A 13,810-nucleotide genomic window follows, 5' to 3' on the forward strand; every position below is an offset into this window, starting at 1 on the left:
GATCGAACGGAAAGAATAGCTTTGAGTTGGTTTCGTACCCTACAAACAATTTATTCTTATGTTCTCCGCTAGATAGGAACTTTGGAGTGATTCTTCATCGCACTTTGAGGGGTGGTTATATGATCCAATTATATTGGCACTGTTCGGAGATTGCACTAGCGAAAGTACGGACCCTAGGCCTCATTTTCAAGCATTGCAATGTTGTTTTTGTGCCCATTTTCTATTTGCTACCTTGCTGTTTTTATTTATTCAGGTTATAAAAATATATTTCTACCATCAATATGACACTTTTATCACCATCTCTTCGCCAAACAAGTGCACCTATACAATTTGCCATTGTATTAGGTGTGTTGGGGACACAAGAGATTTCTTGTATTTGATTGCAGGGTTGTTTGAGAGAGACCATCTTCATCCTACGCCTCCCACGGATTGATAAACCTTAGGTCATCCACTTGAGGGAAAATTGCTACTGTCCTACAAAGCTCTGCGATTGGAGGCCCAACACGAGTCTACAAGAATAAAGTTGCGTAGTAGACATCAGGAGGCACGCCCCCAAGGACCTCGTGCACTATTCAGACTACTTATTTTTCTAATTTTTTAAATATTCCAAAACGGAGTAAAATTGCTTTCGGAAAACTTTTGGAGTCGGTTTACTTACCATATCTCATACCTATTCCTTTCTAGAGTTCTTGAGCGTCCTAGAAGCTTTCCCTTATGTACTCTTCCAGTGTTATGGTATGAATAATATTAGTTTCAATGGGCGTGCCTAAAATATAATGTTTGTTTCTTTGGCCAATCACCACCTTCGGGTTATTGCCCTCGGCATTGTTGATCTTGATGGCATCGGAAGATAAACTTCTTCGATATGTAAGGACCTTTCCATTTGGAGAGAAGTTTTCCTGCAAAAAATCTTAAACGAGAATTGTATAGCAAGACATGGTCACCTACATTAAATTACCGATTTTGTATTCTTTTGTCATGCCATCTTGTAACTTTCTCTTTAAACAGTTTGGAATTTTCATAAGCTTGGGTTCTCCATTTGATCAAGTGAGCTAATGTCAAATAACCTCTTTTCACCGGCAAGTTTGAAGTCATAGTTGAGTTCTTTGATTGCCCAATAAGCTCTGTGTTCTAATTCAAGAGGTAAGTGACATGCTTTCCCATGAACCATCTTATAGGGAGACATACCCACATGATTTTTATAAGCAGTTCTATAAGCCCATAATGCATCATCAAGTTTCTTACACCAATTCTTCCTAGATCTATTTACAGTCTTTTGCAATATCAATTTTATTTCTCTATTACTTAATTCTACTTGACCACTAGACTGAGGATGATATGGAGATGCAATTCTATGGTTAACATCATACTTAGCAAGCAATTTACGGAAAGCACCATGAATAAATTGTGAACCACCATCAGTCATAAATATCTAGGGACTCTAAATCTCAGGAAAATAACTTCTTTAAGCACTTTAATGGAAGTGTTGTGATCAGCACTACTAGTTGGAATAGCTTCTACCCACTTAGTAACATAATCAACAGCAACTTGAATATGAGTATGCCCATTAGAGGAAGGAAAAAGTCTCATATAATCAAATCCCCAAATATCAAATGGTTCAATAACAAGTGAATAATTCATAGGCATTTCCTGGCGTCTACTAATGTTACCAATTCTTTCACATTCATCACAAGACAAGACAAACTTACCAGTATCTTTGAAAAGAGTAGGCCAATAAAAACCAGATTGTAATACCTTGTGTGCAGTTCTGTATCCAGCATGGTGTCCTCCGCAAGCCTCGGAGTGACACTTGCGTAGGATCTATTCCTGTTCATGCTCAGGTACAAAATGTCTAATAACACCATCTACTCCTTCTTTATAAAGGTGTGGGTCATCCCAGAAGTAATGTCTTAAATCGTAGAAAACCTTTTTCTTTTGTTGGTATGTGATACTAGGTGGTATAAATTTAGCAACAATTAAATTAGCATAGTCTGCATACCATGGGGTAGTCCAAGAAGTATTTATAGCAGTTAATTGTTCATCGGGAAAGCTATCATTAATAGGTAGTGGGTCATCAAGAATATTTTCTAACCTAGACAAGTTGTCTGCTACGGGGTTCTCAGCTCCCTTTCTATCACTAATATGTAAATCAAATTCTTGTAACAAGAGAACCCACCTAATGAGACTAGGTTTAGCATATTTCTTTTCTATAAGGTATTTAATAGCAGCATGATCAAGGGAAACAATTAATTTGGAATCAACAATGTAAGATCTAAATTTATCACAAGCAAACACAACTGCTAGAAATTGCTTTTTAGTAGTAGCATAATTTCTTTGAGCACTGTCTAGAGTTTTACAAGCATAATGGATAACATTTAATTTCTTATCAACTCTTTGTCCTAGAACAACACCAATGACATAATCACTAGCATCACACATAATTTCAAAGGGTAGGTTCCAATCAGGTGGTTGAATAATAGGTGCAGAGATTAAGGCTTTCTTAAAGATTTCAAATGCTTCTACACAATCATCATCAAAAACAAATGGAACAACTTTTTGTAAAAGATTGGTGAGAGGCCTAGAAATTTTAGAGAAGTCTTTGATAAACCTCCTATAGAAACCAGCATGACCAAGGAAACTTCTTATACCTTTGATATCTTTAGGACACGACATTTTTTCAATAGCATCAACTTTACCTTTATCAACTTCAATACCTCGTTTGGAGATTTTATGCCCCAAGACAATACCTTTCATTAACCATAAAGTGGCACTTCTCCCAATTCAAGACAAGATTAGTTTCTTCACATCTCTGCAAATCTAGATCAAGGTTGCTCAAGCAATCATAAAAAAATTCCGTAAACGAAAAAATCATCCATGAAAACCTCAACAATCTTTTCATAAAATTCAGAGAATATAGCAGTCATACATCTTTGAAAGGTGGCAGGTGCATTGCATAAACCAAAAGGCATACATCTATAAGCAAAAGTATGAAAATGGCATGTAAAAGTAGTTTTTTCTTGATCCTCTTATGACACGGGTATTTGGGAAAAACCAGAATATCCATCTAGAAAACAAAAATGTGTATGTTTTGATAGTCTTTCTAGCATTTGATCAATAAAAGGTAGAGGATAATGATCTTTCATAGTAGCTTTATTTAATTTTCTAAAATCAATTACGATTCAATAACCTGTGATAATTCTTTGGGGGATCAATTCATTTTTATCATTAGGGACTACGGTAATACCTCCCTTCCTAGGGACACAATGAACAAGACTTACCCATCTACTATCAGCTATGGGATAGATTATACCTGCTTCCAGAAGCTTTAATATTTCATTTCTTTCCTCTTCCTTCATCCTAGGATTTAATAGTCGTTGGTGATCAACAACGGGTTTAGCATCAGGCTCCATAGTAATCTTATGCTGACATAGAGTGACACTAATGCCCTTAAGATCATTAAGAGTATATCCAATAGCGGCACGGTGCTTCCTTAGAGTTTTCAATAATCTCTTTTCTTCATGCTCTGAAAGTTTAGCACTAATAATAACAGGATATATCTTCTTTTCATCAAGATAAGCATATTTCAATGTATCAGGTACTTGTTTAAGATCGAACACGGGATCACTCTTGGATAGAAGAGGATATCCAACTCCAAGAGTCTCAACAGGAAAGCTGTGTTTCAAAACAGGCATTTGTTCAAAGAATATCTCATCTATTTCGTTTCTTTCATTCATAAACATATCATTTTCATGGTCTAGCAAATATTGTTCTAAAGGATCAGTAAGAGGCACAACAATAGAAGCGAGACCAGTAATTTCATCTTTACTAGCCAATTCTTTATCACGAGGTTGTCTACGGAATTTGGAGAAATTAAACTCATGAGACACATCACAGAAACTTACACTAAGAGTTTCTTTCTCACAATTTTTCTTAGCATTAACCACTGTTCAAGATATCTTCCGATATTCCAATAAATCGGCTGATTTATCGCTTACCGTGTCTGACCGATAAGATAATTTGGCCGATAAATCAGCCGATATGGCGATAAATTGGCCGATATGCTGACAAACTGGCCGATTTACCCCATATCATGGGTCGACCGATAAGTTCCTGATAAGCGATATCCCCAACATTGGCATTAACAGTGTTCAAGAAAGGTCTGCCAAATATAATGGGACAAAATCATCTTGTGCGAAACCAAGAACTAGAAAATCAGTATGGTATTTTATTTTCCCACATAAGACTTCAACATCTCTGAAAATCCCAAGTGGTGTGACAGTATCTCTATTAGCAAGTTTAATAGTAACATCATTATCTTCTATTTCAGTAGGTGCAATATCATTCATAATTTCTTGATATAAAGTAAACGGGATTGAACTCACACTGGCACCCAAATCACATAAGCCATGATAACAATGATCTCCTATTTTAATAGAGACAACATGCATGACAACAACATGTCTATGTTTATCTTTTTCATCGGGTTTAGCAATTCTGGTAGCTTCATCACAGAAATAAATAACATGCCCATCTATATTTTCACCCAAGAGATCTTTAACCATAGCAACATTAGGTTTAACTTTAATTTTTTCAGAGGGTGTAGGTGTTCTTGTATAACTCTTGTGAACTACAGCTGAAGCCTTAGCATGTTCTTTTATCCTAACAGGAAAAGGTGGTTTCTCAATATAAGAGTAGGAATAATTGGATCAGCACTATAAGTAATGGTTTCTTCTTCAGCTTTAGCAGGTTCTACTATTTTTACTTCAATGGTAGGATGATATTTAAACCACTTCTTCGTAGGGAGATCAACATGAGTAGCAAAATATTCACAAAATGAAGCTACTATCTCAGAGTTAAGTCCATATTTAGTGCTAAATTCACGAAAAGCATCGGTATCCATAAAAGATTTAACACAATCAAACTCAAGCTTTATGCCTGACTCCTTACCTTGGTCGAGCTCCCAATCTTCATAGTTGCATTTAATTCTTTCCAAAAGATCCCATCTCAATTCAATAGTCTTCTTCATAAAAGAACCAGTACAAGAAGTATCGAGCATGGACTTAAGCCTCCCCCATTAAGAGAAAGCCGAGCATAAAAATTACGAATAATAATTTCTCTTGAGAGCTCATGATCGGGTCATGAATATAACATTGACTTAAGCCTCCCCCAAGCTTGAGCGATACTTTCTCCCTCACGAGGACAAAAATTATATATATAATTCCGATCACGATGAACCAGATGCATAGGATAAAACTTTTGATGAAATTCCAATTGCAATCGGTTGTAATTCCAAGCTCCAATATCATCACATGGACTATACCATGTCAATGCCTTTCCCTTCAAAGATAAAGGGAAGACCTTCTTCTTGACTTCATCTTTGGGTAAACCTACAAATTAAATAATCCACAGACTTCATCCACATAGATTAGATGCATATCAGGATGTAGTGTTCCATCTCCTGTATAAGGATTAGCTAGCAGTTTCTCTACCATACCCGAAGGAATTTCATAATAAATATTTGTAGTAGGTGCAGTAGGTTGAGGAGCAACTCTTTGTTCTTCCAGTCGAGGTGAAGATACCCCGAACAAGCCCCTCAAAGGATTATTTTCCATGGTGACAAATGACAATAAATTTCAGCACGTAATATAAATTTTTCCTTACCAAATTCCACTCACCAAAGGTGCTTCACTCCCCGGCAACGGACCCAGAGAAGAGTCTTGATGACCCATAAGTATAGAGGATCAATCATAGTCCTTTCTATAAGTAAGAGTGTCGAACCCAACGAGGAGCAGAAGGAAATGACAAGCGGTTTTCAGCAACGTATTTTCTGCAGGCACTGAAATTATCGGTAACAGACGTAACGGGTGACAAGTAACAAGTGTAGGTAAGGTGCAGCAAGGTGGTCCAATCCTTCTTATAGGAAAGGATAAGCCTGGAAAAACTCTTATATAAAGAAAACCGCTCCCGAGTACACATGGGAATTATCGTCAATATGGTTTTCATCATGCTCATATGTTTCGAGCTCGTTACTTTGATAATTTGATATGTGGGTCGACCGGTGCTTGGGTGTTGTCCTTACTTGGAAAAGCCTCCCACTTATGATTAACCCCTCTCGCAAGCATCCGCAACTATGAAAGAAGAATTAAGATAAATCTAACCATAGCATAAAACATGTGGATCCAAATCAGCCCCTTACGAAGCAACGCATAAACTAGGGTTTAAGATTCTGTCACTCTAGCAACCCATCATCTACTTATTACTTCCCAATGCCTTCGCCTAGGCCCAAATCATGTTGAAGTGTCATGTAGTCGACGTTCACATAACAACACTAGAGGAAAGACAACATACATCTTATGAAAATATTGAACGAATACCAAATTCACATGATTACTTATAACAAGACTTCTCTCATGTCCTCAGGAACAAACGTAACTACTCACATAGCATGTTGATGTTCAAGATCATAGGGGTAATAAATATCATTAAGGATCTGAACATATGATCTTCCACCAAATAAACCAACTAGCATCAACTACGAGGAGTAATCAACACTACTAGCAACCCATAGGTACCAATCTGAGGTTTTGAGACAAAGATTGAATACAAGAGATGAACTAGGGTTTGAGAGGAGATGGTGCTGGTGAACATGTTGATCAATATTGGCCCTCCCTCCATGATAGGATTGTTGGTGATGACGACGGCTTCGGTTTCCCCCTCCCGGAGGGATGTTTCCCCGGCAGAACAGCTCCGCCGGAGCCCTAGATTGCTTCTGCCCGAGTTTTGCCTTGAGATGGCGGTGATTTGTCCCGAAAGCTTCCTTCTGATTTTTTCTAGGTCAAAACCCTCCATATAGGAGAAGATGGGCACCGAGGCTTACCAGGGGGCCCACAAGCTCAGGGGGCGCGCCCTGGAGGGTAGGGCGCGTCCCCCAGGCTTGTGGCCACCTGGTGGGTCCCCTTTTGTTATTTCTTTGCCCATTATTTTTTATATATTCCAAAATAATTCTCCATAAAGTTTCAGGACATTTGAAGTTGTGCAGAATAGGTATCTTAGATTTGCTCCTTTCCTGCCCAGAGTTCCAGCTGTCGGCATTCTCCCTCTTCATGTAAATCTTGTAAAATAAAAGATAAATGCATAAGTATTGTACCATAATGTGAAATAACATCCCATAATGCAATAAATATCAACATAAAAACATGATGCAAAATGGACGTTTCTCGACCCATGCCCAAGTAGCCATGGGCCTCCTTTTATAGACGAGAAGGGGTCACCATAGTGGCAACATGGTCATTACATGTGTGGAATAGTGGCTTCGACATCATCCGACCTAATCCCGCCGGACTAGGACAAGGGCATTTAATGCAATGTGAGCTGATGACGATCCTTGGCAAAAAATGTGTGTCTCCTTCTATGTCATCGGTCTGGGGGAGCCTATCATCTTGACACGTCCACTAGAAGGGTGTCAATAAAGTAAACTTTTATGCAACATACTAACACGCGTCCTGATGATCCTCCCTAAGCCGCCTGCCCGCTCGACAGCTAATCTTGACAAGGCATCAACATTTGATGATGTGGAGCGGCCAAAAAGCGGAAGGGAGAACTTCCTGGCAAGGAGCTTGTCGAGTCTTGGCTTGCTGGTGCAAAGCTTGCCGACAACTGGAGTCTTAACGTTAAATAGTAACTTAGTACTTCTCAATGACCTACCGGGAGGTCTTCTTCACGGTCTTGTGAATTGAATCCTGAGTCTTGTATGCAGTAGTCCTCCTCCGGCAAGCCTTGCTGGCGGGCAGGCTACAACTGCCTGTGCACAAGTCAGGGTACTAAGCCACCCATATCTTAGTGCACCGACAGGAGCCCCCAGGCCTGGGCCACACACGCATGCAAGGCATCATTGGGCTAGGCCCAAACAGTGCGCAGGCACGCGTGGCAGAGGATAACTATTGTAATCTTCTTGTTTACCATGCCCCCATGACACACATTAAATGCAAAACGTGGGAGAGGTGGATCAAAACGGTCACCACACGTAGTGCGCCTGAAAAGCGCAGCCACGTAGGACAGTAAAGAGCCAGCCTCCGCGCCTTTCCCATAAAAAGGAAACTGCGAGGGGCGTTGCTCATTTATCCCTATCGCCTCCAATCTAGCATCTGCCTCCTTCGTCTTCTTCCTTGCGCAAGAACAAAGCACGCTGCTCCTTTCTGCGCCACTCCACCGCGTCCTTCCTCAATCCCCCACCCCCTGCTATTGCCATGACTCCGAAGAGAGCAAAGAAGGCAGTCGATTGATACGTCTCCAATGTATCTATAATTTTTTATTGTTCCATGCAGTTATATTATCATTCTTGGATGTTTTATATTAATTTTATAGCAACTTTATATCATTTTTTGGGACAAACCTATTGACATACTGCCAGTTGCTATTTTTTGCTTGTTTTTTACTTCACGGAATATCCATATCAAATGGAGTCAAAACGTAGTGAAACTTTTTGGATATTTTTCTGCCCAGAAGACAAATTGGGAGCCAAGGAAGTGCCAGACGGGAGGCCCGTGGAGCCCATAAGGCACCAGGGCACGCCAGAGGCCCCTGCGCGCCCTGGTGGGTAGTGGGGCTCACGGGAGTCCTTTCCACCGCCTCTCAGCTCTATAAATATGCAAATATTCCAAAAACCCTAGGGGAGTAAACGAAAAACAATTCCAGCCACCGCAAGTTCCAGAACCACGAGATCCAATCTAGAGGCCCTTTCTGGCACCTTGCCGGAGGGGAACACGATCAAGGCGGGGTTCATCATCCTCATTGGTGCTTCTCTGATGATACGTGAGTAGTTTACCATGGACCTACGGGTCCGTAGGCAGTAGCTAGATGGCTTCTTCTCTCTTTTTGATTCTCAATACAATGTTCTCCTCGATGTTCTTGGAGATCTATTTGATGTAATGACTTTTTGCTGTGTGTTTGTTGGGATCCGATGAATTGTGAGTTTATGATCAAATCTATCTATGAATATTATTTCAGTCTTCTTTGATCTCTTATATGCATGATTATTATAGCCTCGTATTTCTTTTCCGAAACTTTTATTTTGTTTGTCCAAATAGATTGATTTTTCTTGCAATGGGAATAGGTGCTTTGTGATGGGTTCGATCTTGCAGTGCTCAATCTCAGTGACAGAAGGAGAAGTGACACACATGTATCGTTGCCATTAAGGATAAAAAGATGGGGTCTATTCCTACATGAATAGATCTTGTCTACATAATGTCATCGTTCTTATTGCATTACTCCATTTTCCCATGAACTTAATACACTAGATGCATGCTGGATAGCGGTCGATGTGTGGAGTAATAATAGTAGATGCAGGCTGGAGTCGGTCTACTAATCTTGGACGTGATGCCTATATACATGATCATTGCCTTGGATATTGTCATAATTATTTGCTCTTCTATCAATTGCCCAACAGTAATTTGTTTACCCACCGTATGCTATTTTCTCGAGAGAAGCCACTATTGAAATCTACGGCCCCTGGTCTATTTTCTATCATACTGTTTTCAAATCTATTATTCCAAAAACCCAAAATATCTTGCTGCACTTTTTCTTTTTGTGTGCTTTTGTCAGATCTATTTATCCAAACTCATACAATTTAATCTATCTCAATACTGAGGAGGGATTGAAAACCCCTGTTACACGTTGGGTTGCAAATATTTGTTATTTGTGTGCATGTACTATTTACATAGTGTTGCTTGGTTCTCCTACTGGATTAGTAACCTTGGTTTCATAACTGAGGGAAATACTTACCGTTGTTGTGCTGCATCATCCTCTCCTCTTCGGGGAAATACCAATGTAGATACAAGCAATCGGGAAGAATTTCTGGCGCCATTGCCGGGGAGGATCAAGTCAAGGTAGTCTCCCGTCAACTTGCCAATTTCTGGCGCTGTTGCCGGGGAGACATCATCAACATCTATCAGGTACCCAATAACAAATATCATCCCCTTGCAATTACTTTATTTGCCATTTGCCTCTCATTTTCATCTCCCCCGCTTCTAAAACATTTTTACAAAAACACAAAAATATTTGCCTTTTTATTTTGCCTTCTTTTCCGTTTGCCTTTTTGCGTGTTTTCTTGTTTGCTATCATTGCTTGTGTTACCATGTGCCTTCTATTTGCTTGCATCTTCGCTTGCCAAATATCTATTGATATGGATCCTCATCCACTTGCTAATCTTTTTAAAATATCCAATTATGATGAACCAATTGCTAGTTATTTGAGTGCACTAGATTATCTCTATGAAGTTTTGCTTGAGATTCGTGAATCTGAAAATTGTGATGAAGTGTTAAAAGAAGAAATTTATAAAGTGATTCACGATAGCTCCTTGAATGAAAAGCATGATTGCAATGATGTTATTATAAATTCTATTAATGTTAGTTATGCTAATAATATGAAAAACCCCAAGCTAGGATGCTAATTTTGATATGACCACTACTTATTGCAATGATCATGATTGGGGAGATAATGTTTCTTATGATCTTGAAAATTTATTTAGGCCTCATGATGAATATAATATTGATAATAATGTTTGCAATAATATTGAAAGTGGGTTTGGAAGAGCGGCAACTTTAGGTAAAAATAATCCCACATATTTGGAGAGTGTTCAATCTTATGAAGTTTTTTTTTATAAAAGTGGGCTTGGAGAGGTCATTACTTTATTTGATGATAATCCCAGTATTTTGGAAAAGTGTCAACTTTGCATGCATGTGGATCATGTAGAGAATAATTTATGTGATAGCTATATTGTTGAATTTGAATATGATACCACATGTAATTATTAGGAGATAGGAAAATATGGTTTTAGAAATTTTCATGTTACTAAGTTACCTCCCGTTATGTTGAGATCGCTATTGTTTCTTTCCTCATCCTTGAATATTTAGATATTTCTTGTCTTGACAATTTCTTTGCCTACAAAATTCCTATGCATAGGAAGTATGTTAGACTTAAATGTGTTTGTCATGAGTTTTACGATGCTCTCGTTGTGCTTCAATTCTTGTCTTTCATGTGAGCATCATTAAAATTTCAAGCCTATCTTAATGGCTATAAAGAAAGAGCTTGTTGGGAGGCAACCCAATTAACAAAATATATTTTTCTCTTTTTGTTTCTGTTCTTGTGTGTTTACACAATTATGCCTCTGTTATGATTGTGCTTTTATGTTTTAATTAGTGTTTGTGGCATGTAAAGCCTTTAGGATCATGTTGGGTGATAGTTGATTTGATCCTGTTGAAAAAACAAAAACTTTTGTGTTCAGTAGCTGAATTTTTAAAAATCACAGAAGCGACAAAAAATTCTAATTTTTTTACACAAGATTGATACACAAATTGCCTACGGTGTTCTAATTTTTCAGAATTTGAGTTACAGAAGTATGGAGAAAGTCCAGATTAGTACAGACTATTCTGTTTTTGATAGATTCTATTTTTGGTTGCATTGTGTGCTTATTTTGATGAATCTATGGATTGTATCGGGGGGTATAAGCCATGGTAAAGTTAGAATACAGTAGGTGTAATGCAATAATAAAATATGAATGGATTTGCAACAGTACTTAAAGTTGTGATTTGCTCTATTATACTAACGGATCTCATGAAGTTTTTGTTGAGTTTTGTGTGATTGAAGTTTTCAAGTTTTGGGTGCGATCACGATGGATGAAGGAATAAGGAGTGAAAAGAGCCTAATCTTGGTGATGCCCATGGAACCCCTAGGTAATATTTAAGGACAACCAAGCAAGTAAACTTGGGGTTGCCCTAGAAGGCATCCCCTCTTTCTTCTAACGGCCATCGGTAATTTTACTTGGAGCTATATTTTTATTCGTCACATATCATAAGTTTTGCTTGGAGCGTCTTGTATTATATGAGTATTTGCTTGTTTTGCTTTTTAGTTTGTCACAATCATCCTTGCTGGACACACTTGTTTGATAAAGCCATAATGATGTTATGATTTGTTAGAATTGCTCTATGTGCTTCACTTAATTTTTTTGAGCTATGGAATTGCTCTAGTGCTTCACTTGTATATTTTTTAGCATGGTGGTTCTTTAATGTTTGAAGAAATACTCTCATGCTTCACTTAGATCAATTTGAGAGTTAGTAAATTTTGAAGAAATTCTCTCATACTTCACTTATATTATTTTGATAGATGAAAAAAATTATGCTCATGTTCTTCACTTAAATTTATTTGAGAGCTTGTTATAAGCAATGGTAATATACTAAATTAGTGTCAAAGTGATAGATACCCAAGGGGGGTATAATGAAAACTTTCGTGAAGGTCATTGGACATTATAAAGTTGATTCCTTGTAATAGTTTTGAGATATGATGATAGTAATATGTGAGTCATGTTGGTGAGTAATTATGCTTTAGTAAGAATATTGGTGTTAAGGCTTGTGGTTCCCTATGCAAGCAGGAAAGTCAATAGTTATGCAATGAAATTATATCCTACTTGTGGTGCATTAGTCAGTGTTAGTTATGCTTAATGCTTGTTTATGATTGTTTTTGTTTCTTGGTTGGTTGCTTCTCAATCTATTTGCTAGCATGTCCTTGTACTAATTGGGAATACTACTTGTGCATCCAAAATCCTTAAACCAAGTTGTGCCATATGAGTCCACCATACCTACCTATATATATGCGATATTTCCATGTCATTCCAAGTAAATTTGTATGTGCCAACTCTAATTTTCAAAATGAATTTCCTTTTTGTGTGCTTGTACCGCTCATGAAGCGGCACGGGGTGGCGAATATTTTTCCATGCTAGATGTGTTATTCTCAAGATGAGTGTTTATTCACTTGTCATTGCACGAGAGTGTGGCGGCAATAGGGATGCCCAGTCCCGAAATAAAAAGAAATTTACTTTATGTTGTCAAACAATAAATTCCTTGGAAAGTCTTGGTATGGAAGGCACCTGTGGATACGGCTAACCATGGATTGTGAAAGAACGGTGGAAAAAGGAATAAACTTTATTTTATGTTTGGGAACCACCTATGATGTATCTAGCATGGAAAGTATTGGGAATTCTCGGTCATTTTTGTTGACGGGAAAAGCATGCCTCTCAAAACATTTTATCTCTCAATTTAAGCTTTGAGATCTGGCTCCTCTACAAATCTCTTCTTCACTCTGTGAAGGGCCTATCTATTTACTTTATGCAATTTTTATTTTTTGAGTCTCCATCTTCTCTAATAAAAGCACCAACTAGGGAGCACTATGATCATACTTGGGCATTGGATGTAGCTAATATTTGAGTGCGTTTCATGAATGGATCAACGATTGAGAATGACGGGCTAGGGATAACTTTCTTTAGTGTTGATATTTTGAAAGACATGGTTGCTTGTTGATATGATTGAGTATTGAAATCTTCATGTCAAATATAGACTATTGCTTTGAACCATCTAAACAAATGTCGATGCTACAAAAGAAAAGAATATGTGATGAACATGTTAGGCAGCATTCCACATCAAAAATTCTGTTTTTATCATTTACCTACTCGAGGACGAGCAGAAATTAAGCTTGGGGATGCTGATACGTCTCCAACGTATCTATAATTTTTTGATTGTTCCATGCTGTTATATTATCATTCTTGGATATTTTATATTCATTTTATAGCAAGTTTATATCATTTTTTGGGACTAACCTATTGACATAATGTGAAGTGCCAGTTGTTGTTTTTGCTTGTTTTTTACTTCGTAGAATATCCATATCAAATTGAGTCCAAACGTAGCAAAACTTTTTGGAGATTTTTTCTACCCAGAAGACAACTTGGGAGCCAAGGAAGTGCCAGAGCGGAGGCCCATGGGGC

Source organism: Triticum aestivum, chromosome 1D, assembly GCF_018294505.1.
Source record: "Triticum aestivum cultivar Chinese Spring chromosome 1D, IWGSC CS RefSeq v2.1, whole genome shotgun sequence".
NCBI classification, from domain to species: Eukaryota; Viridiplantae; Streptophyta; class Magnoliopsida; order Poales; family Poaceae; genus Triticum; species Triticum aestivum.